The sequence below is a fragment of the Opisthocomus hoazin genome, chromosome 2, assembly GCF_030867145.1.
Source record: "Opisthocomus hoazin isolate bOpiHoa1 chromosome 2, bOpiHoa1.hap1, whole genome shotgun sequence".
Lineage (NCBI taxonomy): Eukaryota > Metazoa > Chordata > Aves > Opisthocomiformes > Opisthocomidae > Opisthocomus > Opisthocomus hoazin.
The window spans coordinates 76,995,230-77,015,822 of NC_134415.1; positions in this window are offsets into that span (position 1 = coordinate 76,995,230).

Consider the following 20,593-nt stretch of genomic DNA (forward strand, 5'->3'; position numbering starts at 1 on the left):
TGCAGCCCCATCTAACCTTCAGGGCATCAGTCCATCCCCAGCGGGACAGCAAAAAATCTGTGTGAGTGCTTTAGTTAGACTGCAGCACAAGCCTGCAACTTAGTGACTCTTGCAAATTAGGATTCTAGGCAATCAAGCTACTGTGTGGTTTTATCCTCTCCCTACCAATAACATCAATCTATCTCTGTTAAAAGAGGAATTTCTTCCATAAAACATTCCTTTTGGAAGCAGGATGGTTGAAGAGGTATCCTTCCCATTTGTTCATGCTGCTTATGCAATGATGCCCCACTAAGCTGTATTTTTCATTTTTCCCATTGCTATTTTTGCTACCAAGTGTAATAGCAGAGCACGAGCCATCTATCTTACAGTAAAAACTTGTTTTTATTCGGGATGTGGGGCTTATTCAAAAGAAAGCAAGATACAGCTTTGCATAACTATTAAGGTTCTTTTCAGAGGTTAATTTAGATTATCTGCTCAAATACTGTACATTCCCTTACCCTGAGGCACAGAGGTTCATTAAATGAGCTATGCAGTGAAAAAAACAGCCTTTTTTAATACAGTTTCTAAGCCTTCTGGCAGTTCAGTGCAAAACATCCTTCCCATGCTCTCAGTTATGCACAGTCTTCCAAGGGGGACCCACTGTGCATCTGTCATAAGCTTTTTCCAGTGTCACTAGTAATAAGGATTAACCTCCCTATGCCTAGCTCCTGAGAGTTGGCTTTTTACCCAGACATAAAGCATGTCTGGGGGCAGAAAGCAAAGCTGTACTGGTGCAGGATCCTTGGCTTTAGCATCCGCATCACCCCTTGGCTTGACAGACCCTGAATTAGTTGACCTTCGAGGTACGGTGAAAGGCCAGTCTATTTACTCAGCTTTGTGCCTAAGGGAGGCAACTGTAGGAATAGGAAACATGTTAAACAAAACAGTGCTCAAGGATGAGACACTATCTAAGCCGACATTTTGTCAATTAACTATGCAAATTGTCTGAAAGTTTTTCATAAGCAGAGGGAGTGTGTGGGGTGGATTATGCAAATCCCCAAATGAACAGATAAATAAATAAAGCTGCATGTTCTAAAGACAGAGATAAAAGTAGGTGAACTCCTGCTGAACCATTAGAAATACCACTGGAGCACTATCATTTATTAATAGGCAGCACATAAAACTGGACTACTGCAGTTGTATTATCCTAACCTACCATGCAGTGTTTGTAAGGGGACAAATTCACTCTCTCCTGGCCCAGGAAGTTGCACAAAAAGCTGTCAGAAACTGAGGTTTCTGATGACTCAGCACCCACCCTCCCAGCCTCACTTGTGCTCCCTCTCAGACCAGCATCTTACTCTCTTTTCCAGCTGTGCCAAGAAAACTTCTCCCCTGCAATGGAGAAGGGGCTCAGAAGAAGTCAGAAGGTGAAATCTGCTCACTGGTGGGTTTTGTAGAAGCCTCCCTCACTAGACATCATAGATTGAAGCCAGCCTTTGTGCTGCAGACGAACTTGCTCAGTCTGTGTGGGTTTTTTGTTTCCCCAAGAGCTGGAACTGCCACTCTCCAGAGCTGTAGTCAGGAGCTGGAGGGTGTTAGCAACTTCCCTATGCCTCTGTAGTCCTTCCCAAAGCTGGCCACGCTTGCAAGAATCTTGCTCACAGGCACCCAGGATTTGCCGTCTCTCTACTGCTTCCAAGGTGCTCAGTTCCTCCAGGAGAAGTCACCTGGTTGCTGTTCAGCCACACAGGACAGAGTGAGGTCAATGCTTCATCCCACAGAGCAGCTAAGGGTGAGAGGGCCAGCGAGTAATGCTGCAGGCATCGTGCCTCAACATCTTTACTGGTTTCTAATGCAGCCTCTTGGGACAATTTGCCTGTAGAGCTCAACTTTTGGTTTTAGAATTTTTCTGGTTGATTCTCTTGAACAAATATTCTCTAAGAAATGGACTACTTTGCTTTCTTGAAAATATCAGTTATGCAAGCAGGAGTAACTAGTGCTGTGGCAGCAGAACTGTTTTACACAATTGTGACCTAAATTTCTCTGCCCTGAGGCTTTAGTTGGTTTGAATGCATGAACCTGGAGGCAAAATGAAACTATGAAGTTTTTTGTTGGTTTATCAGGTATTTTCACCCCTTTAAAATCCTGTCAGAAAAATCAGGCTTAACATATGAATCTGTAACCATGCAAAGCTAAAGTAACACAACAGAAAATATATAGTAAATACCCAGTAAACACTAAATAATCTCCATATAAAATATCTGATGATATCCTTATTTCTGAATAAAGTGTGGCTGGGCTAATCATAAACAGGCAGGGGTATGTATTTTGATTCCATTAAGCAGCGTGTTGTAAATGACAAGTGTTTATATTTATTCTGTCATTCTGGAGGATGTAAATGAATATAGCAGTTATACTAGCTGTTGTACTCCTCACTGGAAGCTCATCTCTTACTCATATGGATAAGCAGCAATGGGTGGAATTCTCACTTCTTTATTCTTTCGTTGTTCACTGATTTCTTCTTTAACTTTTTTTATGATTATGATGCTCTTGTTATGTATTCCATGATGTGCATTCATAGCAACAAGTTTATGTCCTCTGTGTTTTGACAAAGTTATTAAAGGAAAGCTGATTATTAACCCTATTGAATATCAGGTGTTTGTAGATCAAGAGTGAGATAGCTTGATGTATCTCCCTTTTTTTTAAAGAAACGTTATATACCTTCCAGATCTGAATCCAGTAACTGGGAGTTAACGCATACAGAAGTCTTCAGTTCTTGACACTACCTTGTCTGAGTAAACGCATGTTCAGCCATCACTGTGTTAATGGATTCAAGCACTCCTAATGATTTTGGAATTAGTTTATGTACTGGGATGCATGGACTTCTTTATTTACTGGAGCGGCCAGCTAACAGGCTTTGTTATCCTACAGGCTGTGGGCTTTTGTGTATGCATGCACTAGACACCCAGTGCAGATTCTCAAATTGCATCGTCTTTCTTGCCAAGATGGCAGGCAACTGTCAATGTGGACACTAGCAGCAAACACAGATGGAGCAAGTCATTCAGGAAGGGATGCGTTATTTGCCAATTCAGACTTCCAAGGGGCTTAGCAGGTTGGCAGCTACCACAGCCTCACGTTGTCTTGTTCGCAGATCAGCGTAACGAATCATGCCTGGGAGACCAAGTTAATCCCTTTCACGTTCCCTGGACTGTAGATCTTTCTGAATTTTGCTTTCTTTAGCCCTTTGTTTTCCTCCTGCTTTGTACTGAAAGTTAACTACAACAGCAAGAATGTATTAGGCTACTTGGAATACTGTCTCCGATTCATCCTGTCCGGCTGGCACATGGCGCAAGCTGCACAACAAAGAAACCCCTGCCTCACTGCTCAAATGGGCCAGCAAGGGGGTTCATAATATGCAACGTCTGTGCACACACACACAAATGCACGCGTAAGTTGGAGTTGCTCTTGTCCTAGTTTGAGGGTAAATGCAAATCTACTGCTTGAAGCCACCATTGCTGAAAGCCTGCACAATCTGCCTCTGTCAATCCAAGGAGTTATTAACTACTCCCCAAGTACTTCCGCGTCTCCCAGCGCATGGCATGCAGGTGGCTTCCTCCAGCTGGTTGGATGCACTATTCATCACTTCAAAAGCAGTTACAATGCCCTCTTCTGCACTCAGCCAGAAGAAATATCCCATCCCATTCCTGGAAAATTCAGCTTGGGGCACTCTTCTCCTTGTATGAACAACTCCCATTGTGTCTTATAGCAGGGGGTATGGGATGTTTGGGGATTAATCCTGTCCTCACTGAGGCACATCTGTTGTCCATTAGATTAGAGAAAGGAGCCTCAGATACCCTCTACACCTAGGGCTTTTGTATGGCAGTGCAACTCTATCCTGCCATGCAGTTGGACGTGTCCTTTTTTGACCTGACTCTTTGCAGTGATTTCTCCCAGCTGTGTGACTGTTATGTGGACATTGGGTAGCAAAATACATTGTGTATCCTCTTTTAAGATTAAGCAGTGTGTGAGTAAATTTTGATGGCTGGGCAAAATACTAGTTTTACTACACTTTCACTGTGGTGGTATAAGCCATCAACTGGAGAGGGCTTCTATATAATAAATCTCCAGGCTAAGTAGGTTTGAATCTCTCATCAGTAAAATACAGAGATACAGCATTCCTAAATTAAAATGAGATTTGGATTACCCCATAAATATTAAAGGTCATTTCAAGCCTTTTACACTTCAGCATAACTTCGCCCATTTAGGGCTAGAATGTTCCAAAACTTCTTTCTTTTGTATCAAATGAGACTGTTCGCATTTACCCTATGTTTGAATCAGGCCCAGAATACTCAATAGCCACAAAGTACCTGTTTTTATAGTAAAATAGTGGGTAGGTATGTCATCTGTTTGGGAACTTTGCTCAGAAACAGTGCTATCTACTTTCAAAGTGTTTTTTCCCAAACTATCATAAAAATCATATAACTTTTGCAGTATTGCCAACTGCAAGTTTAAAAGGTGATGATCTCTGAGATTTTGATAACAGTGATAGTGCTCCTGTGCTTTGGGAACCCCTTCTTTGATAGAAGGAGGCAGCAAAATCATTGCAGATGAAACTAGGCCAACATGAGTAATTGATTTTATTGGTTCAGCTGTAGAATTTATAAATAATAAAAAGACTAGTACAGATCAAAGGGAATAAAATAAAAATTTATTTGACAAGGCAAAACACCCAAAAATGTCACTTTGCATTGCATGGGATGTTCTATTCCACTTGAAATGAAATGCTTGCTTTTTTGCAGGAATATGGGGAAGAAAAAGCAAAGAAGGCTGCTTTAGAGTTACAAAATATTCAAAAAGAATTCACTTACAGGGACAGATAAAATGTATCACTAGTAAGGGTGAAAGGCTGAGAATAGATGGCCAAAATCACCTCTGAGGAAGGAGTGAAGAGCTCTTACACTTGGGCCCATCATTCATTCATACATATCCAAGCATAAGACTGGGTCTTAATACTGCAGAAAGTGTTTCCCTGTTGGTGTAAATGATAAATAATAAATAAATAATAACTAGTACCAGTAAAGTTTCCTATGCTGTGTTTGGTAAGATTTTCCTATCTCCAACTGGTTAGTAGACAGATCAGTCATTTTCACTTGATTATGACATTTTCACGTGATTATGTCATATTCATGTGATTATGCTTGTGCTTCTCAAAGGATTTGCCCATTAAAAATAGAAAAATTCTGGTATTTGAACCATCAGAAGAATCAGACTTAGTATCAATCAGAAGCCACATCTGTTCCAGAGGGGCATTGGCTGTTGTGAAAGTTGTCATGGAAAGTTAAACAAATCTTGAATAAAGATTATGTGTTTGTTAAAGCACATTGCAGCTGTGCAGGTTGGGAGAAAAACAATTTTAAGCCACATCATGATTACATAGGAATGACTATATCCATAAGGCTGCTCTCTTGCCATTCCTTGCTTAGCATCTTCTGCTAGCAAAGGAGGACTTCAGGCCTGTTCAATGTTTCCTGCCACTTAATTTTTATTGAGGTTTGAATTACACAACCACAAGGCAAGAAGAGACTTTAAGAAATCCCTTAGTCAACTCCACTGGCCCCAAAAGGCTCATGTTGTTCCTGGGATAATCAGTCTGTGGTATGGGCAACAACAGAGGCTTTGATACCACTTTTTACAGGGTTATTTGCTTTGGTCCTTTAGCTGGTTAACTGTTTCTACCTCTTTTCCTCTTTCGTCATTACTGACTGTGTGAGGTGGGTTTGGCTTTTTTTTTTCCCTTCATTGATTCTGTGCTGATTTTATTCCCCCTTGCTTTGATTGTGGGAATCTTTGCCTCAGATAAATATGAATATTGCCCTATGAGTGTTCTTGCAATTATTAGGCTAGATTCTTTAGTAGATGTCTGCAGGGGAACAGCTGAAAGGTTCCTACAGGCTAAACTACACATATGTATAATCTATAGACAAAATCCATGGTGGCACCAAAGATATTTAGTTATTCAGTCCACTTGCAGTAGAGTGTATTTTAAAGTTTGAGGTGATGTCAAAGTGGACAGACTGGAGCCCAGCATACCTCAAATTAGTGACTGGATTGTCCGCAGTGACTAGCAAAGCTATTATACCTGAAATTATGAATTAATACATTAGAATATTTCTTCCATGACTCACGCCTTTCATTTGGTAGAAGAAGTGAACGGGAAACCTAGTCACAAAAAAACACTAAGTAGAGGCTAGTTAAGAATGTTGTCAGGTTTCATCCAAGAACTTTTCAGATATGGTGATATAGTGCAAAAAGAGGTTACTTGTGACTACAGAGAATAACTCATAAGTGTCAGCAGAATGAAGGGAAATAGTTCTGCAAAAATTCTCATCAGGTTTTGTCATTTTTTAATATTATAAAGATGTCAAAAATATCAGAAATTGTAATTTTATCAGTTTGTCTCTTCCATCATCTATTTCTTCTTCTTTATAAAAAGGAGAAGAAAGAAGATTACATCAAATTGGCAGCAGTATCACTGTATTTTACCATTGTGTTAGATTTTGATAGCTTTATTTCCAAATGTTGGAGAAGTTATCTACTGTTTCTAGTCTATTTTCAAGCTCAATATACAATAACACTTCATGTGGATATTGAAAGAGCTTGGTCCACATTACCTTACTCAGTAATTGCTGGCTGTCAAACTACTATTTACGTTTGCAGAGACAGATTTCTTTTGAGGTTTCACTTTTTTAGAAATACATCTAGCAGAAAACTCATTCTCGCATAGTCTTAATTATGCTATATATCAAGCTCTTAACACAAAACTGATTTAAAAGTGAAAAGCAACAATTGTTCAGTAAAACTTTGCAACGTATCACAAAATCACAGAATTATTGATGGTGGAAGAGACCTTTCTAGATCATCTAGTCCAACCCCCTTGCTCAAGCAAGGCCAGCTAGAATAGGCTGCCCATGACCGTGTGCAGTCTGGCTTTGTGTATACCCAAGAACAGAGATTTCACAATCTGTCTGTGGCAGCCTGTTCCAGCGTTTGACTACCTCACAGTATAAAAGTGTTTGCTTACATGCAGAAAGAATTTCACATGTTTCAGTTTGTGCCTGTTGCCTCTTATCCTTTCACTGGGCACCATTGAGAAGGGTCAGTCTCCCTTTTCTTCATATACAGTGTGATAATTCAAGGTAGGATCCATCTCAGCTATGTTAAAGGCTGAAGATAGGTGTATAACCTACTCCTTTGAATGTGGTATCTCATCCTAGAAGAGGTGTCTAAGCAACATGAGGATGTTGGCCATTTGTATATGGATTTTTTGTCATTGACTATCAAGGGAGCCTGTGGCAATAAGTGTAGATAAAAGATATTAATTTCTAAGAAGGTGAAGATAGTAAATTTCATCTCTCCCTTTTTGTTTGCTTTTATTTGTGTTTGGCATGATGATTACCTCATATATATATATATATATACACGGTATATAGAGTATTTAGGACTTTTTGTTAACTTCAGTTAACGTAGTGGATTGGTTAAAAAGAGTTGGTTATTCCTACTTCAAGCTATAGTAGTTAGCTATGATTCAGCAAATTAAATGCATGTACTGTTGCACTTTGGTACTCCCTGAATGACAGTTTAAAGTAATTCCAGAACAAATACTTGAATATTTAAAAGTAAATTGATAAATTTTGTGACTATTGGAACTGAGCTTCCGGAAACATCATGAAATTTACCTGAGAGAAACAAAGGATAGACAGTGGCCACTGGAGATAGGCTTTGGGAGTTGTCTTGAAACAAAATGAGTAAGTTTCGACCAAGCTGTCCTCTTCTTTAACTCTGCATGTGTTACAGGAGAAGCAAACCAACAGAAGTAAGAAACACAATGGCTGTGAGAGCCATAAAAGCCTTCCTGTCAGATATGTGTGAGAAACCTTATTTATCTTCATTCATTTGTATGTGCAGGTGCATGCATATTTGTGCAAAGGTAAAGAAGAAGGAGGTCGTGGTTCTAAATCTGTATCAAAACTTACAGGAGCTAGCATTATATTTTAAAATTTAAAAGCTGTTTAAAAATTCATTTGATTTGTATGCTTTGTGGAATACGTCTTTGAACTAGTCAGAAGGTTCTCAGCTATCATCTGTAGCAGTCGACACTTCACTTATCATTCACAGCTGAAAATATGTTTTACATCTGTATGAATGGTGGCTTCCATCTGTGTGTATCTCTTGTATAGTATCTATGTCATATAATGGAGTTTTCTTCTTATAGAAATTTTTTTCAAGAAAAACAAAACCCTGTTTTGCTGAAAAGTGTTCATTTCATGAGAAGGGTTATGAAGGTCTGCAGAGCTTACAAGATCAATAATGGCTATCTTTTTAGATTGGCTTGAATGAACAGTTTCAAGGCCTACTGTTAGCCGTGCATTAGTTGTGTAAAGATAACATCAAGCTACGAGCAGAATGTTATGTGAGCCAATAATAGGTCACTTCTGAGTGTTTTCTAAAGACCTTACCAGAGTTACTCATTTCCAGGGATGATGAAAAATTGTTTGCATGTGTGCAGCTTGCCATAGTCAAACAATGCTGATTTCTAGTGGTGTGTAACAGATGACATTGTAAACTCCTTGAAGAAAGATAGCAGTAGAATGCTAAAATGGTATTAAAACCTCAATTTACATCATATGGTGTTGAACCCTTCAAGACTTTTTGAGAAATGTCTGTGAAAAGAGAATAGTTGCTGAAAGCTAGCTGTGCGTCCCAAGTACTAACAGGCAAAAGACACACGCTGCATGAGGTGTTACGTGGGTTTTCCTTTTGATCACTTTGTTTAGCCATAATTCACCTGAGGGACAGCACAAACTTTCTCCCTGTGTACTTTCTCTGTCTGAACAGCATTGTCAGATTATAATTACAGGCTAATGTTGCACATGCTGTTTCCCCTGTTGTCGTTGTCAGATGGAAGTGACGTAAGACAGCACAGTATACTGGGACTCTTTTTTATTGGTGGTGTTTTTCCTGAACTGCAGATGGGTATGGACTGCTGCCTGGCTGTAGGAGAGAGGAACAGGCGTTTTGGGAAGCCTGAAAACCTTGAGGCTGTCCTGGGCCAACTGAGATCAGACTTCTGGTTTAGGGTAGAGGTGGCACACAGCTTGCATGGTCCTGCAGACCTGTGTAGAGTTTCAGGCTTCTTGTGCTTTGCCTCCGGCTCTTTCCCAGTGATTTCAGAGGGATTCTTATTTTGCCCAGTGATACTGCATTAAATGGGCCCTATCAGTTTGAAAGAGCTTAATCAATCAGCACTTGCAGATAAGAAATCTATTTCCTGTATTTGCAAAATTCATTGTGACTCATTTGTTTGAATAATGTCAGTCACCGATGAGATATTCTCTAAGATGAATAGAGGTGATATAGAGATGCTGTGTTGCTGGGCTGTGATTAGTTTTATTTCACCGTTAGAAGCAATGTCTTTCCTCATTGATCTGGTCTTTCTGACTTATCATCTGCGACAACAGAAAGGTAGGGAACATCATTCCCAGTAAATGGCCTGGGTCTGTTTTTGCATTTGTGCTTTTAAGAAGCCACCTTCCAGTGCAGCACTGTATCTGGCTCTCAGCTTCAGCCTGTAGACTGGTGGCCTTGGACAGAAGAGCCAAGTCTTTAGATCCTCATTTTTCTACCAAGATCAGACAAACGTTTCTGATTACCGCTTCAAGAATTATCTCACCCAGTAAAACAAAAGTTAATTTAAGTCTACAAATACATGCTTATTGGGAGAATAATCTGGTTTAGACATGCTGGGTGGGGTATTAACAGTGTTAGAGCTTTAGCCTTGGATTCATAACCTTGTCTCATGTTGACCTTTGAGATACAAGCAACTCTTTCTTCAAAGCGTACCTTGGAGAGCTGTAAATGATTAATTCAGCAATCATAGCTAAGAGTTGTCTGCAGAGGACACGCCTGAATGAGTACACAACACATGTGACAATGAAAAGTAGATGGAAAGTTGCAGTGCTATTGAGTTAAGTAGGACCTTGGTCTTCCTGATATCCACAGATGTCAGATGACTTGGTAATAAACAAATTTAAAACATAGATTAGGTTCCTAACATTAGATTTTCAACAAAAATGCATAAAATTTTGAATGAAGATTCTGACTGTGGGTTTAACTCATGACATGAAATCTAATAGAGATGAGAAGTAAGGCTAGTGTGAGTTACTCTCTACAGGGTTTTTGTTCATAAGCTTTGAAGAAACAAGCATAAGAGCAGTAGTTTTATCATATTTTGAAATGCTCCTAGGCTGATTTAGATTTGCTGTCTGAGGTGGTGGCGAGGACACTGTTCTTGCAATTGCTTCCACACAGGGAAGGGTCCCCCAAGGGTCCCTTGGGTCTTTCACTGGTCTCCTGCAGCCTGAGAGACAAACCAAATCGCTATAATTTTTCAGCAAAATCACATGTGAGGCTGAGACATTTGGCCTTCTGTAGAGGGGTAGCACTGCTTACAGCATGCTTACTGGTGGATTTTTGATGGTAGAGGATACTATGAGAAGTTACTTTTCTTTTTACCACTTTCCAGAAATTAGTTTAAGGTACAAACGTATTTCCTTTTCTGTTTTACTTCCAAAAGCACTTGGACTTCCCTGGGAGTGTTATCAACTGCCAAAACTAAAACTGCAACCAGTCTATTAGAAAAATCTTTTTCATAATTAGATATAGAAAGCACTCATCATGTCAGGTATATCAGCACGAGTCATTAAAGTTCAAAGACTGGAGAAAACACAGCTAAGGCTTAGTAAATAGCAGCGTGCTTACAGTGGCATTATGGAGACCAAATAGATTACGCACTTTAAATGCATCCAGGCTAGGAACCAAGCTGAACGTGGATAGGCCTGGAAGTTGTATGGTTGGGCACGAGGCAGCAATCCAACTCTGGCAGCTGGATTAAAAGACCAGCATGTTTTGCTCTTCAGTCATCCAAAGTTCGTCTTGCAGGCCCTGCCGGGTAAAGTAATGCAAGTGTGTACGGATATATCAATCTAATTGAATTACACAGATTACATTATTCACTCTATTAACAAGCACAGGTCATTTTACCTGTGAAGCGACAATTTCTTGAAGTCAAACGTCCTGTACATTCCCCTAAGTGTTTTTGTCATCTCATAATTGGATCTCAAACTGTTTTGAAGCATCTCTAATAACAAAATATTTGTGCCAGCTGGATGTTCCTTCTATGGGGGAAAGGAGTACTTGCACTGGAGATGCTGCTCCAGTCATCCTAGTAACAAGGAGACCGGTTTTGACCATAACACCTGTGAATTAAACTCTTCTCCCTCTCAGAAAGCAGAGCTGGACTGCGTCAGTAAATCCCCACCTCCACTTTCATCTTCTTGTGGACTTTTAGATAATTCCACTCCAGCAATTGCCCAATGTAAACCACAGCTCATAGCTGCCAAAAATTCCTAAAGACGAGAAGTGAACGTGCAAAGCAAGCATAATGGGGCCCAAGAGAATTACACCCCAAGAAGCTGTGTGTATGAGGTTGTGGGTTTAAGCAAGCACAAGTACAGACTGTAGTTAAAAGGAGCGGGTTTTCTTTCATATTTTCTTTCTCCTTGGTTTCCCAAGGCCCTGGACTTTTGTTCATGCTCTATCCTTTGTGCTGCAGCTAGTATTTGTGAGGACATCCAGAAGGCTGGGTGTGAGGACAAGGATTCAGCTGATGAAAAAAAAGCCTCCTTTTTGATACTTTAGCTTTTAGGCCTTTCATTAAATTTACTCTGTAGCCATGTAACAAAAACACAGAGAGGCCAAAATGAGGGCCCATGTCTACTCCTTACACTTGAGCTTACTTAGAACAAATGGGAAACTGTTTCACCCTTAGGGATTTGTATAAGCAGGTTCACACAAGTACTTTTCGAAAAGGGCAAGTATGGGAGTGGGAAATGCTCTCATGGATGAGGCAGAGCAACTCTATCCAGCCCTATCACATTATGATCAGAAACTGTGCTTCTGTTTGTCTTGCAGACAAGCAATTTTTGTTCCTGTTCTGAGAAATCAAAAAATATTTTCCATTGTCATGTGAGAGATGAATAAATCCATGTTCCAGCTTCCAAAATAAAATCTGTTTGGAGTGTTTTTACTTTTCTTACTGCATGTCCTGGTTTCTAACTGCAGTGCGGTACTGCAAGATTCACTACTGCAAAGCAATGTCTTGATTCACCTTAAACAGTGCCCAACTTAAAATTAACGCCCAGAATGGGTAAGCAAATGGGCAGTGCAAATGCTGAAAAGAAAGTCTAGCACATTGTGTCTTGTGCTAAGATTCTGGTCTCTTCAGCTATGGCATCAGTGCTGAAGAAAAAAACCCAGCCTCGCATTCTCTCTTCTTGGAGGAGTAAATCCTGGGATGATGCCATGTTTGCAGCTCGTAGGTGTGTCTTAATCAAGAGGCTGCAAGCACAATGCATCATCCCATTAAGGGCAAAATGAAATATAGGCCTGCAATGCTTAAGGTGCACAATCTAGTTCTTTATGACACTGCCAAAGGCATTTGATAAACCCACCCTCATTTACTGAGCTTTATCTGATCGTAACTCTGTAGACGTATCACTGCACTTGCAAAACCTGTATTGTGACTCTATAGCTCCCATAAAATCTATAAAGCTAGTAATTCTGAAAGAAAATTTAAATAATTCCAACTGTGTGGAAACCCACACTGCTTACAAGAGTTTTTAGATGCCAACAACATGTAAAGATGGCTAGAACACAGAAGAATGATTTCTATTATCTTAATTTCACATATTTGCCTTCTCTTTTAGGAGCAGTTGGGCTTTCTAGCACTTCGTGTTCCTATTCTATTCTATTCTATTCTATTCTATTCTATTCTATTCTATTCTATTCTATTCCAATTTGTCTATTATAGGCCTAATGAAGTGGCACTTCAGGGAATGTTTCCCTGTTGGTTGCTGATCTGGATTATGAGATGTGATGCAAGGAAAGAGGTGCTGCACTGAGCATTTGTTTTACATGTGTGCTGTGGAAAGAAGTAAGCTCTGGGGTTTGGCAGAGGCTTGTCCAGTCACTTGCACGGATTAATCACAGGTTTCCAGGCATGATAACAAATAGATTTAGGCCAAGAGATCAATGAAGTTCTTCCTGGAACTGTATGAATACCAGGTGGCACAGAGGACACAGAGTGAGGGAAGGTGGGAAGGAAAGGAGGCAGACACACACTGAAGGTGGGGGCAGGAGAGGTGGCAGCACAGTGGTGTTGCCAGTAATACTTTGCACTGTCTGCCTGGGAGTGAACCCCTCTTTTTCACACCCGGGGACTATTCACTGATGTGGAAAAAGTCACAGTGGGTTTTGAGTTGGTTTCTTGGCAGCTATGCAGGTGATATTGCCTTTCTCTGGTGAAATCATTTAAAGCAACAGGACGAAATGAGATTAATTCAACCTGAAAAAAACCCTCACATTTTAGTAGAGAAAGTTGTTAAATACTTGCAGAAATTGTCCACCAATGTTATGGGTTCTTTGTCACTTGGGTTTCAAAATCTATGGCTCAAAAAAATACTTTGTGCAAGAATTGCAAGATGACATTCTGTGGCCGGTGTCATGACTGTGATGACTCCTGTCCCTTATGGTCTTCGTAACTATGAGCTAGTGCTGTTCCAAGCTAAAGAAGATCTGCACCCACTTTATTTATGTCGCTATTGGGATCGAGTTCAAAATTTTCTAGTAAGAAGGGAAGAGCAAGAAACAGTGTCCTCTCGCTGCACTGAGACACAGAGACCATTCAGTGTGTATGTGTTCCTTCTCCTACAGCCAAGCTGACTTTCCTGGACTCCTCTCCTGTAGTCACAGGTTCCCATATCTGTGTCCCTGTTTACTGTCTGTTTAGTTGTGCCGATTTTGTGCATTTGAAACGATCTGGATTAAAGATCCTCATAAAGTGGATCAAGAGGGGCCTGGTGGCTGGGAGAATGGGAAGTTCTGATTGTGCTTTGGGCTGCCAGAAAATTGTGGTGGAATGTACCTGTGTGTTTGCTCACCCTGCCCTGGGATAAGCAAGCCATCAATGGCCAAAGATTTCCTGAAAGCACAAATGTGTCTTATAAAAAGATGACAGATGACCAGTGAATTTGAGCAGTGTTATGGAGCAAGCAAGTTTGGGAACAGACTCTAGAAGACTGGAGTATAGGTGTACACGGACTAATGACAAGCTATTATAATGTAAAAAGAAGTAACTACCTGGAAAGAATTAAGGAAAAAAAGAAGCTAAACATTTCTACAGCTCACGAGATACAGAAAATATTTTTTTTTAATTTTGAGTAGGAGTTCGGGGGGGGAGAAAAAAAAGGTGGCTTTTTAAGCTCCTGAAACTTCTTCAGATGAGTTATATTCCAAGAGGGTTTCAGTCAAGCTTAAGTCTTCTAATCCTTTCCCTCTGACAAAGTCTCAGAAAGTATCTCTACTTAGTGGATTTAAAACTGCTGATGTTAAGCCGAATGCTGCACATTTGCATAGAAATGTAGTTACAAAACAAATGCAAATGATTTCGGAGCTTTACAAAGTCTAGCATCAGGCCTCTTTCATCGTCTCACACCACCCAAAAGATGTGGGAAGATAATCAGCTGCTGTCCTGAACAAGAAAAACACCTTTCTTACAAAAATAGAACTGGTCTTTTCTTTCTGCAAATAATATCCTAAGTATACAGCCTCCTTTAACCATGGTGTTATTAAATCTGAGGTTTGATGTCATAAACACTTGGTAGGACTGTTAATTTTATGAGGTACTTTTAAACTAATTTAGGTTAGCATTTTAAGGATGTCTTTTTATGTATTGACCTAACATGGCAATGTTAAGGTACAAGTTTATATAGTAGTGATTGTTTCCTGTTATCCTTTGGTAATTTTTCTTTTGTGGTACTTTTCTCACACAGTTATTATGTACAAAAAGGCATACCTCCTGATGGTGCAGGGCTAACACTGAGTGGAACAATCCTGGTTCCCCTTTCTGGCATGGCCCTGCAGTAGAAGGAAAAGACGTAGGCAATTTTTAAGGGATTTTATAATGGTGCTAGTGTTTGTGGCTGGTCTATTCTAAAGTTGTTCACAGAGCGCAGTAACAGGGATCAACATGAATGCTTTAATTAAGGGATGAGTTCTAATGTATCCTTAAACTGAGGATGAACGTGGTCTTTTAAATTCATTGCAAACTGAAACATTATACCCTCTACTCAGTCTGATTCATGTCATGGTAGTCAGTTTGCAATAAATAAGTTATGTAGATGACAATTAAAGGGTAAATTGTAGGTGGCATATATGTGTCTCTGTAAATCACAGAAATTAGAAAAAGGAAGCATTTTAGGTCATATCACGTATCCTGTTGACAATGCAGCTTTGCTTATTGTATTATACATCTAAAACGTTTTCGGCCATCTTTTAAAAATTATATGATATTTTGGCAATAATTAATTAAATAAAGAATTATTTCTCTTTTTTTACTGATGTTTTCCATACCATGCAACATTCTAGACTTTTATTGGATTCCTTGGTTTTTAGAGTTGAAAACAGAAATATCAAAAAGGGGGTGACTTCTCCTGAGACAGGGGCTAACCGACAGAGCTTGACATTCAGAATCCCAAGTACACACACTCACATATTGCTCAAAAACCCTGAACTAAGAGTTTCCCACCCACAGTAGCTGTAGGCTCCTTAAATTGTGCCTTGGCACCAGAAAGTCTGCCCTGTTGTTGCAGATAGAGATTGTTAGAATGTTAGAATACATGCATTTGATTTCGGAGGTGTTTTCACCTCATTGTTCGTATAGTGAGCTTAAAAGGCTAATACTGGCACTCTGAGCAGTTCAAATAGTGCTATGTTTCGGCATTGGAATGCCTAAGCTGGAATCATAAAAATACACAATTAGGATCTTGCCCTTAGTGATCATATACTTCAATAACCTTTAAAATACATTCAGACCTGGCCAAAACTACTACCTGTCTTCTGTTCAAGGTACAATTCTTGCAAAGGATTTTGCAAAACCCAGCCTTTGACCTGTTTACACTCTTATTCTAATACAGAAACATTCAGAATCTGACAAGTTCTGTCTCTCAGGTGGCAAATATTGATACTGGGTACTTTAATAAAAGGTCAACTTTTTCTGTGAAATTGTATATAATTATAAATCCTAAATAACCAAACTAATGTGGTACTTACATACTTGACTGTGTAGTTTAAAATTTGATCACTGTTTAAGAGGTAATTGTCTTGCTCTTGTTTATAATGACAGCACCTTCTCAATTTACAGTAAGGAGATTTCAACCTTATTTACACAGGACCAAAATGCATGGAATCTACAGCTCTGATTCTCCCCATTTATCTGCACAACTGTTTTTTAGTCCGGTTCCAAGGAATGGTTTTCAAGCTATTCTCCTATGTATTTCTCACAATGTAATTTCAAATTACTGATGTGAAGGAGTTTCTCCCATTTTTCTTTGACATTGGTGATGGGAGAGAAAAGAGAGAAAAATGTTTCTGAAAATCTGGAATCTAATAAGAAAAATCTAAAATAATCTAATAAAAAACAATCATGTTGGAACAACAGCCAGTGACGGAAATGAGTGTTATGGTAGGAGAAACGAATAAAACTGGAAAAAACAAGGGGTTATTGGAGCCTGTGCTGGTTTTCAGGGTGTTCCTGAGCTTTCTTCTCCAGATGAACTTCATTTACAAGAGTGAAATGAAACCCTCCTTGGATATACAATGGTGGTAGCATTTGCCGTTCGTTACCCGAGCAGGTAACTCCTAAGTGATTCTTCACATGCCTGTTTCCCCCAAATTGGCAAGAAATTAAACTTAGAGATAGGCACTAGTGAGCTCAGGTTTTGGGAAATGATTATGAGAGCAATGCCTTACTTTAATATTATGTAAAGTGGTAAACTGATTTTTTCTTAGGCACAAAGAAATTCCCTAATATTACTTTCCAGTTACGTAAGTCATAGGTAGGTCTGCATTTGAGAAGTGACAAGAATTCAGACTTTTGCATCTCCTCTTTGGCTTCTCAGAATGTAAATCTTTAAATCATCTTTAAATATACTGGGTATGTGCCAGCGGCAGATTGGTCCAATGCTTGTGTATGAAAATTTCTGTCCTTTCTGAGGGTTTAAGAAGCTTATACAGTTCCTAACGACTTCTATGACAGCTAGATGAAGTTTTGGTGTCAGGCACCTTACATAAACTTTTCCTTCACTTCTGAATTCGACCTCACGCAATTTCTCAGCAATATTGAAAACTATTATGCAGCAAAAAAAGACTGAGAACAAAGCACAAATAAGGAGGAAGTCCTGTTTTCTTCTTTTCACTTCTAAAATTTCCAACCCCCATTGAAGCTCCCTGAATGAGAAAAAATGGCTTTTGTGGGCATTGCATTTTTTTACGTGTTGAAATTGGCAGCTAAACACCCTACTTCAGTATGCACAGGGAAAGCAATTATACCAAAGGATATTAGTGACATTATTTCATCTGCTTACAACACCAGGCAACACTGCAAGTGGCAGTAATTTGTTTTCAAAAATAATTTAAAAACTTTTCATTATCAGAAAAAAAATAGTTGATGTTCATCCTGTTCTCTTTTCAGTTCCCTGTCACTTTCTCCATCAGTAGCTATAATATTCTGGAGACTCATGGTGCCACAAATGGTTTTAAAGGTAAAATATTCAACCTTTAAAGTACTCCATTTGCTAAGTAGTGGAAAAATTTGCAAAATCAAACTTACCATTAGTGAAGTTTGTCCAAGCATTCCTTTTTTCACATCTGTTAAGGGAAGTTTTTTTATAACAATCCACAATCACCCTCTGCACCCCTCACTCAGCACCGCTACCCAGGGTCTGGCCTCTCCAGATCTGTCTCAGCTGGTCGTGTTCTGGCCAGGAGTGACAGGGCTAACAGAATAAGGTAGTAAAGGTACTGTGCTGCGTACCTGATTGCCATTGATCTGCACACTTTGTTTTCTCACACATAACATGAATAAATAATGAAAAATAGATCTTAATCTGAAATGAATTTTTGTACTCAAACTCCATTACACCTTTTATTTCCAGTACTGTAAGCTGCTTGGGAACGCTAGCACTTGCAGGCGCTCCAGGTAACAAAGCTAATGCTTGCCTTAAAAAGTACAGGAAATTCAGGGAAACCAGACCAATCTTAACCAAATTAGGTTTTAACTTCTGTAGATTTTATTGTCCATATACCTGATATATTCAGAGGTTAAGTAATAACATATGGGCTTAGGTAAACACCCAGATGTACGTAAAAATATGGTCTTGAGGAAAGCACATTAAAACTATTTGGTTCCATTTTCACAGCTGTAATTTATAGACTACACGGGGCATTTTTAATGGCTTGTATCAGGCATCACCAGGCTGCTATATGTGGCCAGATTCAGGTCTCAGTTCTACCAGAAAAACTATTACTCAAAGCTTTCTGTTTTTCATTCTCCTTGGTCTCTTTTAATGGGGATTAAAGTTACAGTGCCAGTCCATATCAATACTGCCAAAATGCTGAAAAATTGAAATCTCTTGAGAAAAAGGAGAAGGCACACATTTTCAGTAAACTAGTTTACACTGTAAACCTGCACTCCTCTACTTTTTGAACTGCACTCCTCTGTAACCCAATACTTTCTACAGAAGTCTTTGGGTCAGATTTCCATATTTTTACTGAAAGTGAGTGGTACCTACTCCTTGGGTAACCTAATTGGAATCCCACAATCCTGACATGTTTCTCTTTTGAGTTGCGAATACTCATTTAACAGTTAGGTAAAGACTGTGAGACGGTGAAATTAGGCCCTATGCTCCCGGATGCAGAGCTCTTAAAGCTCAAGGCATTTTGTTATTCACTGCTTTTCCCTCTCTGAAAGCACTTGCGAAGTACAGGGACACTATGAATCTCTGTCACAGAGTGTGTAGGGAGCTGAAAACAAGCTGAAAATGCATTGCTTTGCAGCATTTCAGGCATGACCTTAAACAAACAAACCTGCCCCGCTTATTCACCTCAGCGTCTCATGACTTGTTTCAGTGATATCCAGATGGCATCTCTGAGGCAAAAGACAGTGTCCTCCTGACAGACACAGCTGCCTTTTCCAGAGGGGAGGAGACCGGAGCCGCTGCCCGGGCTTTGCGAGGTCTCCAGGCTGCCCACCGTGAAGCACTTTGCTGGACCAGCCGGCATGAAGGGAGGCAGTCTGGTGGAAACGCTGTGGGGCCGTGCCATGTTGCTAACTAGATATGAAGTTAAAGACATATGGGTTCCCATAATGATAGTCATCGTAATTCAGCTATGTTATTTTGGTACCAGTTTTTCCACAAGGAAAGCCTTTAATTAGGCTATAGTTTTCTCATGTCTCTAGACATTTAATTTTCTCCCCAGGTGAGAAATCTTGCAGTCATTGCTGACCCTGAACTTTTTTTTCCACCAGCTTCTCCCTCTGGTTTGTCACTGTGGTTGGACCCTTGCCAGAGGTTGCCCTTACCCTGACCCTGTCTTTGATGAAATACTTGTTTATACCTTACTCAGTTCTCCACTCAGCTAATGCAATCCCCTCCTTTAAATTCCCTCTTGAATGGTCTCCTTGAGTTGTCTGGATTTAATTCAGTGTTGCCAGGATAACACAAGATGCATACTCCTGTTGTAACAAGTTTATTTGGTATTGGATAGAGAGTGACAAGCTGAGGATATAGGATTACAATACCTTCTCTTTTTATTTTCTTTTTTTTTGTTTGTTTGTTTAACATGCTCTCTTGTTTCTGCTGTCAGAGCCCTGTTTGGATAGATTGTTGTTGAATGTGCCTGGGTTGTCAGAGACACAGCCTGACACAGGAGCTGAAGCTTGGCTTCTGCAGGAGGAGGCAGGCAGGTGGCCAGGCTGACTTAGTGACAACAGCCTGGAAAAGCAGGGCAGGGGGTGCTGGTGGCTGCTGGGACCAAGGGGCTGTCAGCTTGCACAGATAATTCAGACAACTCCAAGCTCAACAGTGAACGTTGTTTGGAGGGGAGAGGGGATCTGCAAGAGGAGTTTTCGGCTGTGGAGCAATAGTAAGAGAGAGGACTGGGTGAACTGGATGGGTCTGGAGGAGACAGGTATTTGTGCTGAAAGCTTTCTAGGACAGTTAAGTGTGAGCATGTTACTCATAGCAGTGTACTTTCGAGTATGTTAGGTCTTTCCTTTGTTATAAAGAGATTGTGATGAGTTTTAATTTTAATTAGTTTCCATGAATAAGTCCAGGTCCGGGGTTAAAGAGAGAGAAGGAGGGAGTTCTTGAGGTGGGAGGGAAGAATTAAGAGGGAATGAGTTTGGGAAAATAAGGAGAAGGTTTGAAGAGATTAGTATGAAAAGGTTCATTCTGCGGCAGCATCTGTGGAACTGGGAAACTGTGAGACCTAGGGAGAAAGGCCCAGTGAAATGAAAACATTTTTCAGAAGGGAAATAGGAGAAAGTTAGAAGTATGAGGACTTCTATAGAAAAGATTGTTTCTCTGCAGTAGTAATAATCTCTAATTGGAACAGTCTCGAATCTAACTTCTATACCACCCACAGCTAGTTTGGAGAT